We start from the raw sequence: 9,646 nt of genomic DNA, 5'->3' as shown, positions 1-9,646 counted from the left end.
CACCCCCTCCAGGTTAGGTCAATCCCGGCAGGCTGTCTTCTGGCTTATAGATGATCTTCCGAGGATCAGCAGACTGGGCTGGTCACTCTTGTAAATAAAAGTTTCTTGGAATATAGCCATGCCCGTTCATTTGTGTGTTGTCTGTGGTTGCTTTCCAGCAGTTGAGTAGCTGTAGTAGAGACCATACGGCCTGCAGAGCTGTAAGATATGTACTATTTGGATCCTTGAGAAAAGAAATAGTTCGCTGGTCCCTGCTTAGAAAAAAAAAAAAACTTCCCAGAGAAATTCTCCCTGATTGATTTCCTTTGTTCTGCTCCTTTCTGTCCTTTTTTCTTCATCTTCCTTTTATCTTACATCAAGTTTATCCTTTTACCTTTGTGTATTTCTTCATATTGCAAAAGAGACACTTTTTATTAGTATAGCACATGGAATACCACCACCTAACCCTGAGCCTCATATCACATCTCTTTGGAATCACCAATCGCAGTAGCTAAAAACAAACCTACAGGATCGTAACCTAACAGTAAGTGCTCTTTTCTATCCTCCTCCTAAATCCTTTTGGGGGGTGGAAATGATGACTATTGTATGAGAATAAGCAGTGTTAGGAAAGCTTTTTGAGGTCACCTTCAATATTCATCCCTTGAAGCATTAACAACTGCTGTATTGCACAGTGGATGCTTGGAAGCCCTGAAAGGCTAACCTCTCCTTTAAAGACATAGAGTCACGCTCAGGCAGAAACCTAGAGTTCTCTGACGCTGCTTCCATCTCATGTTTTGCCACTCTTACTGGGAACCAGGGAACTCCCGTGGGCACTGTGGGGAGGATGTCTTTGCTCCTGCTTTTGCCCTTGGAAGTGAGCAAAAACTGGTTCATTCCTCCCCTTGCCTCCTCTGTCAGGTCCTCCTTCCACACACACAGCGCTGGTGGTTTCTGTTCAGTGCTCAGGAGACATCCTTTGCTCTGCACTAGAGGGACCCTGTGCTCGCCTGGTGAGCACAGTGACCACAGGCTTTCCCACCTGCCTGGGGTCATTCCATTTAACACTAGGTGCCAGCCACTGGCCAAAGGAAGTATGGACTGCCATTAAAAGAAAAAGAAGAAAAAAGAAAAAAAGAATCAGGCACGCACGTATTCATAATATGCCAGAGGTTGGGTGAATGCATTTTACCGTTTTTTTGACAAGGATTACAAAAAAAATCAGGTCGTATGTCTAAATACAGAATATTTACTACCTGATCCTGTAGAGAAAAGATACTCTCCTGGCACTTGCAGTATGTCATTCAAGATCAAATCATAGAGCAGTCAAGCACAAATTTCCTTTCATTTAGTCCAGCATGTCAATATTTCTTACCTTTTAGGTTTTGGGTACCTTGCCTGTTTGTCTCAGTACAGCTGGTACCCATATTCTCCTTGAATAAAGCTTGATTGAATATTTGTTGAATTGTGGACATACAGTCTTATCTATTAAGACGTAGTTAAAAGCAAAAGTACAAAGTCTTTTAGCTAAAAGTATTACAGTCTTCACATTTATGCATCAGGGTGAACTTGACCTCGTCGGCAGCATGCCCGCACAGACCCACTGATGAATATAGGATTGAATAGTGCCTCTCCCAGCCTGTGCGTGTTTCCCCGGGAAACCCTCTCTCCATGCACCACATGTTTGAAAGTATATCACTCTCCAAGTTGGGTGATTGTTTGTTAATGATTGGCCTTCGCCATTTTGAACCTTGAATCCGGACCACGCGTTTGCAGCTCTCTCGGAAACACCAGCGTGCTTGTGCCCACCTCCTCCCCACCCCCACACCAGCGACTTGAGATTGAAGAAGCTCAGAGCTCTCTGACCTGGACAGCAGAGCCGGACCCTGGTCAAGCTGACTCACCTCATTTTGAGGAGCCACCCTTGGGGTCTTCTTTCCTCCTGTTTCTGCCACCACCCCCTTCCAGGAATATCTTCTCTGGGACGGTCTCCCACATCCCAAGTGCTTCACTGAACACTTACTTGTAATATTGGAAGCGTTTTTCTTTTCATAACTATTCTTAACATTTAGCCACTGGGTTCAAACGCTACTCAGTTATCAGTTTGTTCAAGCCCGATTGTCTTCTGTGATGTATATCTCATGGTGTAGTTAAAGCTACAGTAGTTGGGAACTGGTTTGTGGAAAAGATGCTATACAAACAAGATTTGCATAATTTTGTATATTTATACCACAGGTAGGGATTAGTTTTAGAGCCACTATAGCGTAAAGTTAATCTGTTTCACCAGTGGTTTCTGCATCCTTAATAGTTCTAGGAGACTGTTAGTGACTATGGTTTCAAATACATATATATAATACATATTTATATACACCACTGTGGAATTTCTCTGTAAATAATGATATTTTGCTGTTAAAATGCTTCTATAGAAAGTATTTATTTTAAGAAAAAAAATTAACTGTCGAAAGGGCTTTCAAAGAAAAGTGTTTTTTCTAGCCACCCATCCACCCCAACTACCATTATTAACCTTTGAACCCCAAACAGAGTGATGGCAGAAGGGTGGGGCCTTGGAACCCTGCTCCGGAGTGGGAACCAGTGTGTGTCTCCCTGTTGACACCCACATCCCAGAACAAAGTGGGTCTCCCACCATCAGTGTGACTATGCCAGCCACGTGTGGTACCGGGCTTGCTTCTAACTACCCACTTGTGCATGCACAGTTGATACATTCGACAGCCTGTGTAGGGCAGTGAGCCTTAGTTGTAGTCCCAAGGAAATCTAAACCCATAGCCAGGATATGGAGAAACCGTTGGTTGCCTAAAGAAAGCATTAACATGTGTTTCGGTCTTACTCATGTTTGTGAACGACATCTGCTCACTCACTTTAAACACGGGAAGTAGCATGTTCCTTCCGCACCGTGACAGTATGTTTGGCTCGCCACCTCCTCTTCTCCACCTTCCTGCCATCTCTTCCTCCTCCTCCTCCTCACCTCAGCAAACCTCCTTGCAGGTGTGAGCCAGCCCCACCTGTAACTAATGGTTATGGAACAGACTGTTCTAAGATGTACAGCTTTACTTCTCAGGAGTCCTCGTCTGCAATTCAAAGCGCCCCTTGATGTAATGCAGCCAACACTTGCTGATCTTGATGCCCTTCCCTTGCCCCACCATTCCTGGCCACCCCTGTCTGAGTCACGATTCTCATCCTGCCAGCTGGCTAGCCTGCGAGCTGTTGACTCCAGGACTTCGGAGAGCTTGGGACTAGGCACAGGGGTTTTGTCATTCATTTGAACCATAGTTTGCATATTTACTTCTGGCCTCCCTTTGTCTTTTGTACACAGTGAGGAGGACACTTGAATAGTAATGTCGGAGAATGTTGTTTCTAAGATGATATTTGTAAGCAAATCTGATTTTAAGATGAAATGTGAATGGGTAACTAGGTGCCAGGGAATTTAGCACTGAACTAGACAGTCAAAAGTTTTTTTACCTTTGCAGGAAGAAAGAAATTTTGCTCTCATCTAAATGTTCACAAGAAGTAATGTTGTAAATAGTTTTTTAAAAATATTTATTACGTGTGCTGCATACAGATTCATGTTCTGCGTGACGTTGGTTTGCATTGTAGTAATGTAGAAGAATATATTTTGAATAGTGGACTTCCTTTCATAACACAGTTCACACATGGAGAAAGAACAAAAACCAGCAGGTTGAGAGCTGTTTGGGGCATTTGATATGTAATGTTACATCAAATCCAAGCTTTAATTGCCCCCTCTTCTCATCTGGTTATGTTATATATTTTCTATATATAAATATATGTATACACACGTATGTATGATAAACTGGTCAGTGGTCAGTCTCCAGATCTGCAGAGCAGATCCCAGGTGTTCTTTCTGATGTGCTGCCTATAAGCAATAAGGACCTAGGTGGTGACATTGATTCCGGGCTCCAGGTTGGCCCTTGTCTCAGAGGATAGGGTGGGGGTAGAACAGCTCTTGCTAAGACCTCTTGCCTTTGCTGGAGAGGTTGCTGTACTTGAATTTTTGCTTCTGTTTGTCTGCACGCTCCTTTACACCATACAGCTCCAGCAATGGAGGAGAAATCTGCCAGCACCAGACACATCAAATATTGGACAAAGAAACTGAAAAGCGAGCAGTTTTCATTGAATTGTGTGGAGTTTCCAGAATCTAGTGAAGTCAAAACTCATTTGTAGACTAACTATAAGAACTTGTTAGGATTTAAATGGCCAATTAAATGTCCCTGACTATAACGGACCTACCTTCCAGCTAGGCCAGCTCCTATATCTTCCTCCGTGTCTGGGTTTGAAAGGTCAGCAGCCCCGTTGTGTGGGGCCAGGTATAAGGAGGGTAGTCACTCCTCTGTACCCCAGCGTGTCCAGTGCAACAGGTCTTTAAGTTGTTTAGCAGCCTCTCCTGTGACCATCCTAAACTTTATGAAAAATACCCCACATCCAGGTAACCATTAATAGATAATGTAAGTTTTTTAGGCTTTTGGAATGTCTTTTGTATTTATGATGGTGTTTGGAAATTTTTCACTAGTGTTTTTTTTAGACTGAAGTGGGTGAATTAGGATATAACTTTCCATTGCTGAGCCTGAAAGCGAGCAAGAGGAAAGAAACTGATCTATATTGTATCATTGGACAGATGACTACTTACGGTAGTGGGAGGGCAGGGAGGGGGCACTGTAGATTATGTGGGGGTAAAAGAATTTTGGCCTGAAGCTCCCCCAGTCTTATTCCCTTGTAATAAATAATCCCTTACTAGCCTCACTTAATCTCAATAGAAGCCTGCTGTTTACCCTCAGGGAACAAGTAGTTTTCAAAATTGAGCTCCTCCAAGGTCACTGGCCAGGGCCTCTGTGCAGGCGCTGGTCATCTTTGTGAACTCATGGCATTATTTTCCCATATGCATTAAGAAACTCACCCCCAACCTGTATGAAAAGCACAGCCCAGGGTCCCACTTTAGGCTAGAGTTTAGGCCTGGGGGCCCGGGGGTCATTGGAGACCCATGCAATCTAACGAAGCTCAGGTGCCGTGTTGGGTTTCTATTCTTTGTAGACCATGACCCTTCAGAATGCGTTAGGGCAGGGCTGCGGATCCAGGCGTGGATTCAGGAGCTCTAAGATGGATCTCTACCGTTCCTTTAGATCTGGCTCCTCCCAGTGTCGTGTTGCTGAGTCAATCTAGTGGTTGTTCAGATGTGCTTCTTTTTGCTGTCTTGTGAGTCACAGCCAGTGGTCCATATGCCCAGGAGACTCGGAGGCCTTGTCCTCCCAGTTCCCAGGTGTGCCTGACCTGTGTGCAGGTGGTCCTTCCAGAAGCAGTGAAACATGTATTTCTGCAAATGGTGACCCGGATGATCTGTGTGTCTCTTGGGCCTGGGTGTTCACCATGTTAGTGGGCGTAGGAAAAATACTGTGTCTTTAATGGATGAAAATTCAATGTATGCTGTGAATTTGTTGGTTTGAAACATTGAAATTTTTTCATTAGACAATGTTTACATACCTCACCTGAAGAACCTTCAAGAGTGTATATATGAAATTTTAAAATATATTAAGTTGCTTTAAAACAATATGTATAGCTATAAAAGTTGGAGTTATTTTAACTTTGAATATGTACCGAGTCTCTTAAATATTGAAATTTGTGGACTTTTCGTGCTTCTGTGTTTTACTTTCCTATTAGATCATGTAGGAAACTGTGTTCTTGTTATTGGTAAAGGGGCCCTCACTAAAATCCAAGCTTGGGAGAATTTCCTTTGTTGTGTCAGGTTTTCTTGTTGGGTTTTGAGGGACGGGGTACGGATCTAGAGGATGTGTGGGAGGGATTTCTCTAACATTGACATCTATTCCATGAGCTTTTTCTAGGCGCTTATTTTAATGCAGCGTATTAAACTTATTTGATATTAAAATGTGTGCGTGTGTGTGTGTGTGGTTTTTGGGAGGCTGCAGGAAGGGTGGAAGTCCAGTGTTTAATTCATAGCCCATGCCAGTGTTGGTAGGCTGCCAGAGTCAACCACACTGTTGGAACTTAAATGAACATTGTTTGCTAGACCTGTGGCCATTTCGTGTTTTATGCCTCAATTCAGAGAAGGCACCATGGATAGATCCTTGGGATCCCTATGAACAGAAAGAGGCCAGTGTTTCATCTTGAGGGAAAGGAGCCAGTGAATTCAGTGTCTGGCCCCGGGAAACCACTGTAGAATAGGGGGTGACATGCATGACCACAGGCAAGGGCACCCCACTCTCAGTAGCCCACAAAGGATATGGCAGGAAATATTTACACTTGTGACTGTAATGACCTGTTTCATTAAATTCAAATCTACTGGAGATGGTCTATTTGAGGATCCAGTGGGCCCCTGGCCTACGGAACCAGCCAAGATCTCATTAACAAGGTCACCAGATGGCCGTTGACTACACCCAGCAAACAGAACCTCACAGCTGGCAGGTGGACCACCCTTTCTTAACTTGAATTTAGAGAATTGCTTGTTTCTACATTAGAAGTTTTCATGGTTAAGACAGACCTCTTCCACCAAATTCATCGGTGATAGAATACCCAGAGTGACCCGAGAGGTCCAGACTGACAGGCTCTGGGCGAGGGGACTTCCCTAAAATTAACTCTGAGGGACCTGGAGATGCAGTGCCCGCCATCTCGGGAACCGGCAAGGCTAGCAGGGAGCCTGGCTGTTCCTGATCTGCCCCCTCCCAAGCAAGCCCTGCTGTGCACACCCCCTTGCTGGGGGTTTCTTGTCAAGTAAAATTTACCACTTCGTGAAGTCAGGTGTTCAAACTAGTGGCCCAGAGATATGTTTTGCTTAGCCCAGTATTTAAAGAAAAAGAGTGTTTAAATAAACATTGATTTCTAGTTTCTCTTTAGAAACAACCACTCCGATGGAATTAGTGCAGGGTAAAAATACGTGCAGCATGGTCTGTCGGGAATTGTGCCCCTCAAGTGACCACAGCCCCTGTCAGTTACCTGCTATTTATTCTTTTTTTTTTTTTTACAATAGCAAAAAAGGTCTCTGGGCCTGCTGCTTCACCGGAAGTGGCAACATAGATGATGGGCCAGAAGTCAAGTGCCCACTTGACTCACTAGTGGGAACCCACTCCAGGCACTTGAGCTCACAGCCCTATTTGAGCCCGTTTTCTCCCATGTTCCCTGTACATTACACTTCCAGTTCTCTGCTTGCTTTCGAGGCACTGTAGTTACCATTACTGTCCACTTTCAAGGCCGTGGGTACTATTATGGTGTAGCCTGCACCACCATCACCACGATGCTGTTTTCTCATGGGAAATCTGTGCATGGTTCTGCCACCTTAGGGACCTCGCCCAGCCTGACACCAGGCTAGGCCTCGCCTAGACACTCAGGTCACGCCTCCCACAAAACTGAGTGCAGCTTGTTCATCTGAAAGTGTAGTAGAACTACAGAAGAGGTATGCGTGCCTCTTTCTCCCCTGGCCCTAAAAACACTGCCCTGGGAACAGAAGGCTAACATTACAGGACAGCCCAAGAAGCCATTGCTTTCTAATCTGTTGCCCTGACAGCCTGCAGCCTCCAGAGGCAGATTAAATATGGTTGTGACTACACAAACTTACTAAATGTGGGTGTGATAGCAGACTCGCAAGGGGAAATGCATGAGCAGCCCCCCAGAGCCGTGCAGCTGTGCTGGGCCAGGCCCTGTCTTCCCACTGACACACCAAGTTGCTGTGTCTTTCTCCCGGGCTCCCCTTCCTTCCTCGTGAACAGACCTCTGCCCCTTCAGGAAAAGACCAGAGTTCCAAAGCAGACGTCCTACGTGGGCTGCTGCTCAGAGCCGTCCCTGGCCTGTGGCTGGTGTGCCAGCCCCGAAACCCTCACGCTGGGGAGGGCACGTGTCAGCAGCCCCAGGCTCGCCCTCAGTGCAGAGAAAGAACGAGGCAGGACCTGCATGAGTCAATGTCATGTTCACATGGAAGACAACAGACAAAATCCAACATGTTCTAAAACGACGATTCCAGGGGAAGGGCAGGTGCGGCTCCCTCACAGGCCTGTTCCACACCAGTCTCTTTCCAAACAAAACTACAGGAACCCCCAAACAAAATGTCACGACCACATAGCATCTGCAAATCATAACAAGACACTGAATGTTGACTTTAACATATAAAAATACTATAACAAAATGAAATACAAATATATATTAGAATCTGTTAAGTATTCTGTATAAAGAGATACTTTCATGGTTAGGCTAACAGCAGGCAGAGAGGAGACAAAGTCCAGCCTTTTCCATTCCTGACACTGGCCACGTCACCCACGGTGCCGCAACCTCGGGGCTTGTCCCCTCGTGTCTCTTCTGTGCATGTGTCATGGAACAGCTGGTGGTGATGACAGAGTGAACCGGAGGTCCTCAGAAAGGAGGTGATGTCTCAGAGATAACTGCGCAGGACCGTTGGTCAGGAGCCGGCAGGCCCAGCTGTGAACAGGCCAGCGAGTGCTGAGCCGGCTCCTTAGCATCTCGCAGGTGGGTGTCGAAGCTGCAGGAAAGGTTGACCCTGGGCCGTGCAGCTCTCTGGCCTCCCCGCCCTCACCTGGTGGATCTCAGTCTCCTGGATGGAGGATGGATATGGAGTTGGACTGGGAGGACCTGCTGGGGTGGAAGACTCCTGACAGCATCCCTGTCTGTCAGTGGCCTTTCCACATTACACAGAGTGAAGAAGCCTCTGCCAGCCAGTGCCCTCTGCCCCCCCAGCGAGCCTCTTCTCAGGGCGGTAGGGGACGGTGGTGGCCAGGGTAAAGTATTAGTCTCGGATGGTGGGCTCCAGACACCTTTCTTCCATGGAAGGGGCAAGCTGACTGCACTGGAGCTTTTCTGCCCTCTCCAGCCTCGCACTAGCTGTCCTCCAGGGTCCCACAGTGGCCTAGAAGCTCAGCTAACGGCTACATAGCCCTTGGCAAGGCCTGGTTGCAGTGCATGTGGGGAAGAGCATGTGGCCTTGCTTGGAGCTACTGAAATAAATCCTAGTCCCTGGTGAGAGGCAGATTCTACCAGGAGGAAACCTCCCCAGTTGGGCTGGGCAGGGCCCTCTTCCCATGATAGGAGTCCCAGAATTCAAAACCACAGGCCTGTGTCCCGGGCAGAGGAATATGCCAACACACCACAGTGCAGGGGCTCAGGCCACCTGCTGACCAATATTGAAGGCTGATGGAGGGCACAGGCAAAGGGCCACTCCAACTGCACCCCAACACCCCCCCCAACATGCCTTCTGTTTGCAGATGGAAAGAATCAGGAGAGGGACATGTTCACCCCACACCCCCATTGCCCACCAGGATGCCCGAGAAGCACATCCTCCTGGGGCCATCAAGGGAAGAGTGCACCATCTCCCCTACAACCAGTTCTCTGAGCTCAAAGGTAATCTGTTTTCAGTCTGCATGGAAGAGAAGAATCAGCGGCAGGGTGGCGTCTCAGCGACTCATCAAACACTCTGCAGCCGCCTAGGGAGCAGCACTTGCCTGGGCCAGAGTCTGCCCCGACCCCCGCTTGGCTCAGGTCTCTTCCTGGCATCTTGACCGCTCCTTGATGCTCGGTATCTAGTTGGCATCTGTCCATGAGGGCAGCACACCCACAGTACCCAGCCCAGCAGAGGCACATAAACGCTGGTTGATGTGATCAATGAACACAGATCTTCTCACTCTTC

The sequence above is a fragment of the Condylura cristata genome, unplaced genomic scaffold (assembly GCF_000260355.1).
Source record: "Condylura cristata isolate star-nosed mole 26May11 unplaced genomic scaffold, ConCri1.0 scaffold00011, whole genome shotgun sequence".
Lineage (NCBI taxonomy): Eukaryota > Metazoa > Chordata > Mammalia > Eulipotyphla > Talpidae > Condylura > Condylura cristata.
Note: the sequence above shows the minus strand (reverse complement) of the source record.